Raw genomic sequence first — 11,136 nt, 5'->3', positions numbered from 1 at the left:
CATTGTTCTATGTCTTCCTGGGAGGACTCTCTCATAGAGGGTGGGAGGATCGCATGGGGAGAGGAGCATGTGTGTGTATGCGCACGTGTGCGTGCGTGTGCGTGCGTGAGTGTGAAGATGGGGGAAGAGGCACTGTGAGAAATTTGGATGAGCTACCACCACTCCCCTTTCCCACTTGGATCAAGTCCAGGATTGGACAGAATGCAGGAAGCTTCTTAAGCAAAAATAACTACAGTCCCACCCCTTCTCTGGCGAGCTAGGCCCAAGGAAGGCTAACTAAGCCTCAGCAGGGGAACTGGAGAAGACCAAGTAGGGGTTAACGGGAAAAGTCAGGGTGGTCACCCCAGAGCCGTACCTTAGGGTCCTGGGCCTGGGCTGCAGTTGACCCAGATGTTTCGGCTTTGGGGTGGGGGAGCCAGAGACAAGTGGCCTGAAGCGGAAGACTTTTCCGAAGGCAGGCAAAGGCAATGGTCAGAAGGTGCTGGCCCTGGCTGCAGACGAGGATGGGGAAAAGGTGCGGACATGGGGGCGAGTGGGGGAGGGCCCCAAGAGGCCTACTGTAGGGGCAACAGGAAGGCGGCTCATGGGGGAGAAACGGTGGTGGCGCTCTGCCCACCGGCCCTGGCCCCCATCGCCTCCCCCAGGTGGTGGTCTGGGATTTTCTCGGCTCCTTCCCGTGGACCTCTTTGTCTCACTTGTCTCAAGCCCCTCAGGCCCCTGGGAATCAAGACACTACCAGGGTTCTAGCCCTGCTTTAACCACCAACCAGCTCTGGGACCTCAGGGAGAGGTTCCTTTTGGGCTCTCCGTGTCCTCCTCCATATTAAGAGGGATCAGTAAATAATAAAAGTATCTGCAGGGGAGCGGATATAGCTCAGCAGTTAAGCACCTGCCTCCCATATACAAGGTCCCAGGTTCAATCCCCGGCACCACCTAAAAAACAAAGAAGTTTCTGCGAAGTGTCAGGTACCCTGGAGGTTCTCTGTAGTTGGGGCTATCAATCATTATTCCTGGACTAAAAATTAAAAAATAGGGTTTGTCTAGAGTGTTCCCTTCAAGCTCTAAATCTCTAATCCTATCCAAGGGCCCTCCTTGGCCTTGCAGCCTCTGATGGTGTGTGGGGGGTGGGTAAGGAGTACCAGCGTTGGGGGGTGAAGGAGCACTGCCTGAGTACTCCGGGGGGGCCTGGGCTCCGGGAAGGGGCCTGTTCTCCCTCTTGGATTGGGAATGATCATGGAAAGAAGGGTTTCCCTCAAGCTAGGCAGGCCATTAGGAAACAAGTCTAAGCCCCGAGTTTTCAGACGGGCAAACCAAAGTCCACGGAGAAGCGACTGGCCCGAAGCCACAAAGCAGGGGATCCCTGCCCCCCCCTAGGGCTGGGAGCCAGGACTCCAGGCCTGTGTTGTCAGCCCGCTCCCCAGGGCCCATAGGACGATGTCGGGGGGTGCGGGTGGAGAGGGGTAGGTCACTGAGATTCTTCAAAGGAAGCTCCTACTCTCTGGCCTGGAGCTTGGGGAGAGCAGAAAGGTAAGCTGCACGTTTGCAACTCCATCTCGACAGACACAGACCCTCTAGAGGCTCCTGGCCTCGAGTGGGGAGGACATCCACTCACCCCCCCCCCTCCTGCTCCTCTTCCCCGCTGGCAGGGGGCTGCAGCATGAGCAGGCCCTCCTGGGCACCCGCCAGCCAGAGAGGCAGAGCCAAGATCCCTGAATCCCCGGACCCCAGGCGGCCAGGGAGGTCTGAGGTCAGCAAGAGCCTCCAACCCGTCTCCTGGCAAGGAGGAGCAGCCTGGGGACTCTGCTAAGCCAACCCCCAGCGCAGCCTGCCATACACCCGGTTGGCAGCCTGAAACAGCACCCCCAAATGGATATGGAGTTCCTGAAAACATTTGGGGGCGAGGAGCCCTGTAACCAGGCCTGCCTTAAAGACCTCATCTGTTGCCTTTGAAAGTAGATCTAAGAAGGAAGCAGGGATGGTTGCCACCACCTCCACTTCCTATCCAGCCCTCCAGCCCCAAGAACACCCTGTGCTAAGCTGAATGCTACAAGCTGCGTTGAGATGCATTAATCCTGGCACAGTGGACTTCAGAGCCACTTCGGGGCAGACACCTCCCCTTCTGCAAGCTCCCCCTCTGAGCCCGGTCTTGATCTCACAAGCTAGGTTGCCCAGGCAAGTTCAGGGTCCTGGGTTGCTTGGTCGGGCGGGTGAGTGGCAGCTGTGGGGCTCGGAGCCCATGGGGACGGTGTAGGGCCAACCACGGTGCAAGCCATGATCTTTAGCCTGCATTCTCCACCTGGCTGTGTGCCAGGATTGTCCCATCTAATTGCCATGTCTAAGAAAGCCCCATAGCTGCTGCCCGAGATGACAAGTGAGAGCTGAAGGCAGGCTCTCCAGGCTGCTCCAAATGCCCTCATCCTGCCGCCTCCGGCTGATCATTTCTACTCAGAGCTGACCCACTTGCTCCAAGCCCTTTGTCTTCAAGCTTCTCTTCTACCTCTGAACCCCTCATCTCCTTAATTGTGCTGTCCATTGAGCCAAATACAATTACCAGGCATTGTACAGTGTAAATTACTGCTGCCTGCTTATCAGATTTACTGGTTTCTGCAGCTGTTCCATCTAGTTGCCCATCTTGTGTTAGTCCCTAGCCAATGCGAACGTCTATACAAATCACTCCCTGCAGGCCCCAGCACAGAGCTAGTCATACACGCCTACATGCCTTTAAGTAATGCTGCTGCATCTTGCCATTGTTCCAATTTCAAGATAGGAGTTTTGCTGTGTGGCCCCTCATTTTCACTGGGTGCTCATTGAACACAAACAGGAAGCATCATGACAGGGTTCCCAACCAAAGTACCACTAGAAAAGGAAGGTCATGTCCAGAGGGGCCAAGGGCAGAACCAAGGCTTAGAAAAGGAAGAAGAAAGAAAGGGAGGGAATAGAAGCAGTAAAGGAAGCTGGAGAGGGGGTACGGGAAATGCTAAAGCGAGGGAAAAGATAAGACAGGAGTCTCAGCTGAAGCCTGGCTTGAAGGGAGTTGTGCAATTTGTCAGATCGGCTGAAGACCCTTGTAGGATCAAAATTGGGGCACGGAACCCGGGGGATGAGAGGGACTGGTAAGCAGGTTGCATGAAAGCAAGGGAATAGGGTAGAGGAGAAAGAAGTCATGAGTTAGATTTTATGATTGAAAATAGTCAACAGGCTCTTCTAGCATTTCATCGCCTGAGCAGACAGGATAATCATGTATGGTTCTTCCCGTGTCATCTGGGGTCCTGCTGAACAATTCATTGAAGAACTTGGTGTTGGGGAAGAGAGGAAAGAGGGAAAAGTGGACCCCCTCTTATAAGACCTAGCATTTAGGGTGAAGATAGACAGGTAAACAGGCAATTATAAAAGCATGTGATAAATGCTATAATAAATACCTGCTCCAGTTGTCCAATGGGGTGCCACATATCCAAACAGCAAACATCTATTCAGCACTTACTCTGTCCTAGGACCCGTTTTGAGAGATTTCCATTAATCAACCCACTTAATCCTCATGGCACTGGGAGGTCAGTTCTATTATGGTCTCCATTTTATAGATGAGTAAACTGAGGCATAGGGAGCTGTAACTATTACTCTGCCTCACGTTTAAACTTCACACTAAATAACATAAAGTACATGTTATTTCAGTTTTACAGATGAGGAAAACAGATTAAAAAAGATTAAGCACTTCACCCAAGGCCACCCAACTAGTTGGAATTCTTGACCAAGTTTGTCTGAATTCTGTGCCCCAGGCTCAGTCTGTTTTCATCAACAGAGAAACTACTTGGCCTTTCTGTGCCTTGGTTCTGTTTTTAGCATTTATTTATTTTGTTCATTTCATTATTATTCTGTGCCTCAGTTTTGCCATCCAAAGAATAGGAGAGAGGGAAGCGCCCTTGGCCCAATGGATAGGGCGTCTACCCACCACATAGGAGGTCCGCGGTTCAAACCCCAGGCCTCCTTGACTTGTGGGGAGCTGGCCCATGCACAATGCTGATGCGCGGAAGGAGTGCCCTGCCACACAGGGGTGTCCCCTGTGTAGGGGAGCCCCACGCACAAGGAGTGCACCCTGTAAGGAGAGCCACCCAGTGTGAAAGAAAGTGCAGCCTGCCCAAGAATGGCGCCACACACATGGAGAACTGACACAACAAGATGACGCAACAAAAAGAAACATAGATTCCCGGCGCCACTGATAAGAATAGAAATGGTCACAGAAAAACACACAGCGAATGGACACAGAGAGCAGACAGCGGGGGGGGGGGGGGGGGGGGAGAGGAGAGAAATAAGTAAAATCTTAAAAAAAAAACACGTAAAGAATAGGAGAGAAACATCCTAGTGTCACAAATACAAAAAGCTGCCCTAGCCTAGTAGTTGGTGGATGATCTATTTGGGGTGGGAGCAGGGAGTGTCTTCCCCTGGTGATACATTTCAAACCTGGCACAGGGCTCCTGGGACCCTTGCTGGACACGAGAAGTTCTGGAAAAGAGCTTCATTCCTGTTTCAGCAGAACTGACAAGGTCAGAGGAGAAAGCCTGAAATACAAGTGACTGCCCTTAACCCTGCACAGCTCAAGGGAGCTGTTTGTCTAGCGCTGAATAACCCGTTCTATAAAGAACATTCTGGGAATTTCCTCATGTGGCAGGGCATTTGACTGGGTAATTCCGCTGAGCCAGATCATCTTCCCACCCCATCGCTACCACTAGAGATAAGAATTGGCATCAGTCACCTGGAGAAATGAACGTTAAGGAGAAGAGGAATAAAGATATTTAAAGGTATGAAAAGTTATCACAGGGAAGGTGGGAACCAGCTAGGTTTCATCTCTATGGAGGCGTGGACAAGACGCAGGGATTTAGATTAGAAAGAAGAACTTCCTGACAGATTTGAGAGATGCTGGAGGACATCATATCAAATTAAAGGAAACAACCTGTGGAATCTTTCTCGACCAGCGCCATCCGATAACCAGATATATAATTTTAATTTTTTCAGTTATCACATGAAAATGGAGAAAAGAAACAGGTGAAATTAATTTTAATGAGATATTTTATTTAACCCAATTGATCCAAAACATTATCCTTTCATTATAATCAAAATAAAAATCATTAATGAGGTATTTCACATCCGGTTTTTCATATTAAGTTTTCAAAATCTGGTGTGTATTTGCCCTGACAGCGCATTTCACTTCAGCCTAGCCTCACGCCAAGCACTCAATAGCGACGGGTGGCTCACGGCTACTGGGCTGGACAGCACAAGTCTAGAATCGTTAATAACCACTGACACCCGACAGCGAGTCCAAGGTGTTGTCTGGTTTTATCTAAAGGCAGAAGTTTTCTAGAGGGCCTTAAGCCTTCAGTTGGAAGACCTAGAAAACTTACTTACCTGAGCCTTTCCCAGCTCAGCTGCCCTCACTGCCAGACACAAAGCCCCGGAGACACAAAGCCCCGGGGCCCTGCGGCAACTCTCAGAGCACACTTGGAGGTGTTCTGTGTTCTCTGTTCCACCCAGGTCTCCCTGAGGTCGGAAGAATCTGGAGTGTGGTGGCTTGTTAACCTAGTTGGGAGGAGCACTGTACCCCAGAGGGCGAGGAAAAGGGCTCTACCCTGGTGGAGACTGGAAGAGAGTTAGCGCGAGCCTCCCCACAGCAGGAGACAATGCTCTTTCTCCCAGGCTCGCTGGTTGGAGTGCCTGGTCACAGCAGGAGCCAGGCTGGAGCCGGGAAAGGAGAGCTGCGCATCTAGCCTCAGGCCAGGGTGGGAGCCGGAGGCCTGTCAGGTGTGGTCCTGTCTTCCCTGAGCTCTTGCCTCTGTCCAGGCCCCCTCCCCCCGGGGATCTGCGTGGCCCTCTCCCTCACCGCGTCCTGGTCTCAGCACAATGTCAGCTCCTCAGCAAGGCTTTCCCAAACCAGCACATCCAAGGAGCCAGCCCCGCCTCCCCACCTCCATTGCTCTCTGACCTTGCTTTGTTTTTCTTCAGCGCTCAGGTTCTAAACGCCTTCCCGTTAGAATGGGAACTCCATGATGGCAGAGACTTCATCGGGTTCACCGTGGTATCCCCAGGGCCCAGCTCAGGGTCTGCCAGAGTAGGTGCTCAGTAAATATTTGTTGGCTGGATAAAAGAGAAACCGGCACAGTGAGGGAGCCATATTCCACAGTTTCATTTTTTTCTTTCCAAATTTCTGTAACTCCACTGAATTTGGATCTATTCACTTCAACATTCATATGAACCACAAGATGCCATAAATGAGAGAAATAATGTATTTTCTAAGATTCTTGGAAATGACTTAATCTTTACATCTTCCATTCCCAATAATTGGTTTAGGAAGACTGGTTTAATCTTCCTAAATAGTGTTTCTGGAAGTTTTCAGCCTCCCCCTGTGTCTCATCATTAGAGATTAACACAGGTACCCCTTATGAATGTCTTGGTTTTCTGAATTTGATTAAAAAATGATGGGTGGAAGGAACAGAAACAATGGGGAAGATGAGTTGCTGGCAAAGACACAGACAACCAACTGAGGATAAGTATTGGCCTCAGACCATTCCTGGGCCCTCTCCACCATTATAGAAAAGAGATTTCTTCAGCACCTAATAAAGAAAAGCTCGGTATTGCTAGAACATTCCCATTCTTCCTGCAACTTAGGGAAAGGACAGAGACCATGTGTCACATTAATACAAGAAGAAACTAAGGAACACAAAAAGGCACACAAGATTCTCTCATTGAGTCTCACTCTAAGATGGCAGTGAGATAGTCTTAGCTTGGGTCACAGCACACAAGGACCTACTTGACTCCTACTCCATGGCTACATTTCAGAAAATGGCATTTCCTGAGCATGAGTGGTTCCCCTGGGCCAGGCAACAAAGGCCTATCAGAAGAGAGGAGTCCAGTGTCCCCAAGCTCACCTCATCCAATTCGTAAATTCCAGAATCTCCGGTCTACTCCACAAGCACGTTCACTCTTCCCTGGGGTGCAGCACCCAGATCTAGAGTCCTGAGATATCTCCATGCTGTCAGGCTGACCCAAGGCAGTTTTGCAAAGTGGCCTAGACTATCTCATCCTTGTCCGTTGCTAACTGACAAGTTACTCCTCCAAAGAGAGTATTAACAAAAGCTCCTGAAGGTGTCGAAGAATCTTCAAACCTAAGCATAAAGTTGGAGGAGATATTTTTGAGCACTGGGGTCTACCCCTCATCACAATGTGTAGGACACTCCATGATCATCAGCGCGAACAGTTACAGCAGCTACACAGAACACAGGTCCACACAGCAACAACAGCTGCAGGAACCCAGTGCAAGGCATCTGGGGGGCCTCTTCAATCTCTATCCCAGGTGAATGTGTTTGGTATGGGATCTGGGTGGGATAGAGCTAGATAAATGGAATCATTCTATAGTTTGGTTTTCATTTCATTTTATATCTCCATCAGTATTATTCTGCTAGTGTAGTGGAAATTGCATGGGGCTTAGGAGTTAGAAAACACGGGTTTGATTCTTGACTCTGCAATATGACAACAACTGTGAATCTTAGGCAAGTTTTCTAAGACCGAGCTTCCTTAGCTGTAAATGGGGATCATAATAATATTTCCTCATACAGTTGTAGTGATTGTGAAAGTGCCTCTGACGGGCTTGATCTTAGAAGCTCAATGAATGTCTATCATGTGCCTTAGTGCTGTCGGAACTAGACAGTGCCCCTAGGAAGCAGGGCTTGAGTGCGGTACTCATCCTGTGAGGGTCCAGCAGTGGTAAGCTGATACTTAATGGGTGCATCTTGGTGATTGTGAAGACAAAAGTTTGGAGAGAAAATCTGATGAAAGATGAGCCAGGGCTATAAAAAGTCTGATGCTAACAAGTGTTGAGGAGGAGGTGGAGCCCAAGGAACCCTCATATACTGCTGACTGGAGCATGCATTGGTCCAACTACTTTGGAGAGAAATTTGGCAATATCTCAAAAGGTGAAAATGCATATCTGATGCCCCAGCAATTCCACACCTACGTATATATCTAGAGAGACAGTTACAAATGGGCCCCAGGAGATATATTAAAAAATGGTCACAGCAGTGTTGTTTGTAAGAAAGAGCAAACAGTGAAAAATAATCTAAATGTCCCAAGTGCTATATATGCATACAGTGGGATATTAAGCAGCAGTACAGGGAAGTGGATGTGGTTCAACTGATAGAGCATCCACCTACCATATAGGAGGTCCAGGGTTCAAACCCAGGGCATCCTGACCCGTGCGGTGAGCTGGTCCATGCACAGTGCTGATGCGTGCAAGGAGTGCCATGCCACACAGGGGAGTCCCCCGCGTAGGGGAGCCCCATGCGCAAGGAGTGCACCCCGCAAGGAGAGCCACCCCATGCAAAAAGTGCAGCCTGCTCAGGAGTGGTGCCACACACATGGAGAACTGGCGCCACAAGATGATGCAACAAAAAAAAGACACAGATTCCCATGCCGCCTGACGAGAATGCAAGTGGACACAGAAGAACACAGTGAATGGACACAAGAGAGTAGAAAATGAGGGGTGGGAGGGGAGAGAAATAAATGAAAAAATAAATCTTAAAAAAAAAAAAGCAGCAGTAAAGGGAATTGGTGAGAGCTATGCATGCCTCACAAATGAATCCCACAAAATATCCAGCAAATAGGAGTTTATTAGTCAGGGTTCTCTAGGGAAACAGAATTGACAGGAGATATCCGTAAATAGTATGAGATTTTATAAAATCGTCTCAGGCAACCCTGGGAATACACAAGGCCAAATTTCACAGGGCAAGCTGCGAACCAGGGGCTCTGATGAAGGTCCTTGATGAGTTCCCAGGAGAACCTGGCTGTCTGAAGTAGAGATCAGAATTTTTTCTCTGAATACACAAATCACTTCCCTTTTTAAGGCCTTCAACTGACTGGATGAAACATCACTCATTGCTGACGGCAGGCAATCTCCTCAGCTGATTGTAGATTAACCAGCTGGCTATGCAATCAACTCACTGATGATTAAAGTCCATGTAATGCCCTTGTATTACAATTAGCTCAGTGCTTGCTTGACCAAACAGCTGTACCATTACCCGGCTGAATTGACACATTAGCCTAACCAACACAAAGAGCAATTGCAGATGAACAGATGAACAGTTGGTTCAGGCAAAATTAAATGATGTATTGCTTAGGAGGTATATACACATGTATGTCTAAAAGGAACAATAAACACCAAGTTCAGGAAGGATGTATCTGGGAAGAAGGAGGAGTACCTAGGAAACGTCAGCTCTGTTGGTGTCAGCTCATCTTTTAAACTGGGTAGTGACTGAAGGGCATTGGTTATATTATTCTTTATAATTTCCTGTATGTTTAAAAAATAACAATAATTTTGAAGAGCAGGTGTTGAGGAAGCTTACATAAAGGAGACCAAGAAGCTGCGGCCCTCCTACTTGTGTGGAAGATGCAGAACTTCTATTTTTTAATATTATAACATCAAAGTTGCCATTTTTACCATTTTTACCCTTTCTTTTTTTAATTCATTTTTTAAATTTGAGAAGTTGTAAGCTTACAAAACAATTTTGCATAATGTGCAGAATTCTCATACATCACCCCTCCACCAACACCTTAAATTGTTGGGAACATTTGTTACTGATTATGAAAGAACATCATCAGACTACTACCACTAACTGCGGTCCATAGTGTACATTTGATATATTTTTTTCCATATACCCCTTATTATTAACACCATGTATTAGTATTGCACATTTGTTAAAGCTCATGAGAGAACACTCTCTTATTTGTACTGTTAACCATAGTCCATCTTCCACCACATGGTTCACTGGTTTTTTTTGTTGTTGTTGTTGCGTCATCTTGCTGTGTCAGCGCTCCTGGGCAGGCTCCACTTTTTTTATGCTGGGTGGCTCTCTTTATGGGGCACACTCCTTGCGCGTGGGGCTCCCCTATGCGGGGGACACCCCTGCGTGGCAGGGTACTCCTTGCGCGCATCAGCACTGCACATGGGCCAGCTCCACACGGGTCAAGGAGGCCCGGGGTTTGAACCTTGGACCTCCCATGTGGTAGGCAGACGCTCTATCCACTGGGCCAAGTCCGCTTCCCTGGTTCACTGTTATAGTCTCATGCCTTGTACAATCTGTCTACATTATACACTCAGTGGCTCTCACTTTCATCACGGAGTTGTGCAGTCTTTGCCCCAGTAAACCTTTGAACGTTTTCCTTAGTCCAAAAGAAAAAAATCCCACATCCCCATGTTATTGACCCTTACCATCATAGTACCTTCTTTGACACTGATGTAAGAATATTACAATATTGCTTTTAACCATAGTCCATAAGTTACATTAATTGTTTTTTTCCTATGCATCACTATGTTCTCACCACCTTGTAATAGTGACGTACATTTGTTCTAGTTCATAGAAGAACTTTCTTGTATTTGTGCTATCAGTCACAATCCTCATCCACCTCCAGGCTCACTATATGACTCAGTCTCTAGGTTATTCTCTAGCTTCCTTTCAGTTGACATCTACATCCCTAGACCACCCCTTTCAGCCACACTCCCATTTCTAATGTGTTACCATCAACTCTATCCATTTCCACATTTTTACAGTCAAGCCAGGAAAGCTAATTAGAAATTCTACGTACACGAAGCCCTTCTCAGCCCTCGTCCTATCTCCTAGTGACCGATAGTCTAGGTTTTAACTCCCTGTGCTTACTCTTCACATTTAGTTCACATTCGTGAGACCATACTAACATATGTCCTTTTGTGTCTGGTTTATTTCACTTAGCCATTTCCACCAGTTTTAAGGGTACATTGAGTGGTATTAACCTCCTTAACAGTGTCGTACTACCATCCCTATGATCCATTACCCAAACCTTTTCATCGCCCAAAAGAGAATGAGAGCTGCTCTTGCCACCCCCCAGAACCCAGAACGCACAGCAGTAAGGGAAGGCTCCTCTGACACCTGCCAGGCTGGCGGGGAGACACGGACAGGTCAAGCCTTTCCTACTGGGGGGGGGGGGGGGGTGGAGGAGAGGAGGAGGGCGCTTTGATGCTGAAGGCCTGTAATTGGTCTGCACCCCACCCCTTGGGAGGCGGGAAGCCCCCCTTGGAGGAAAGAGCTGGGCAGCCCAGGCGGGACCCAGAGCGGAGGCAGAC

The sequence above is a fragment of the Dasypus novemcinctus genome, chromosome 20 (assembly GCF_030445035.2).
Source record: "Dasypus novemcinctus isolate mDasNov1 chromosome 20, mDasNov1.1.hap2, whole genome shotgun sequence".
NCBI lineage: Eukaryota > Metazoa > Chordata > Mammalia > Cingulata > Dasypodidae > Dasypus > Dasypus novemcinctus.
This window is presented reverse-complemented; position numbering follows the sequence as displayed.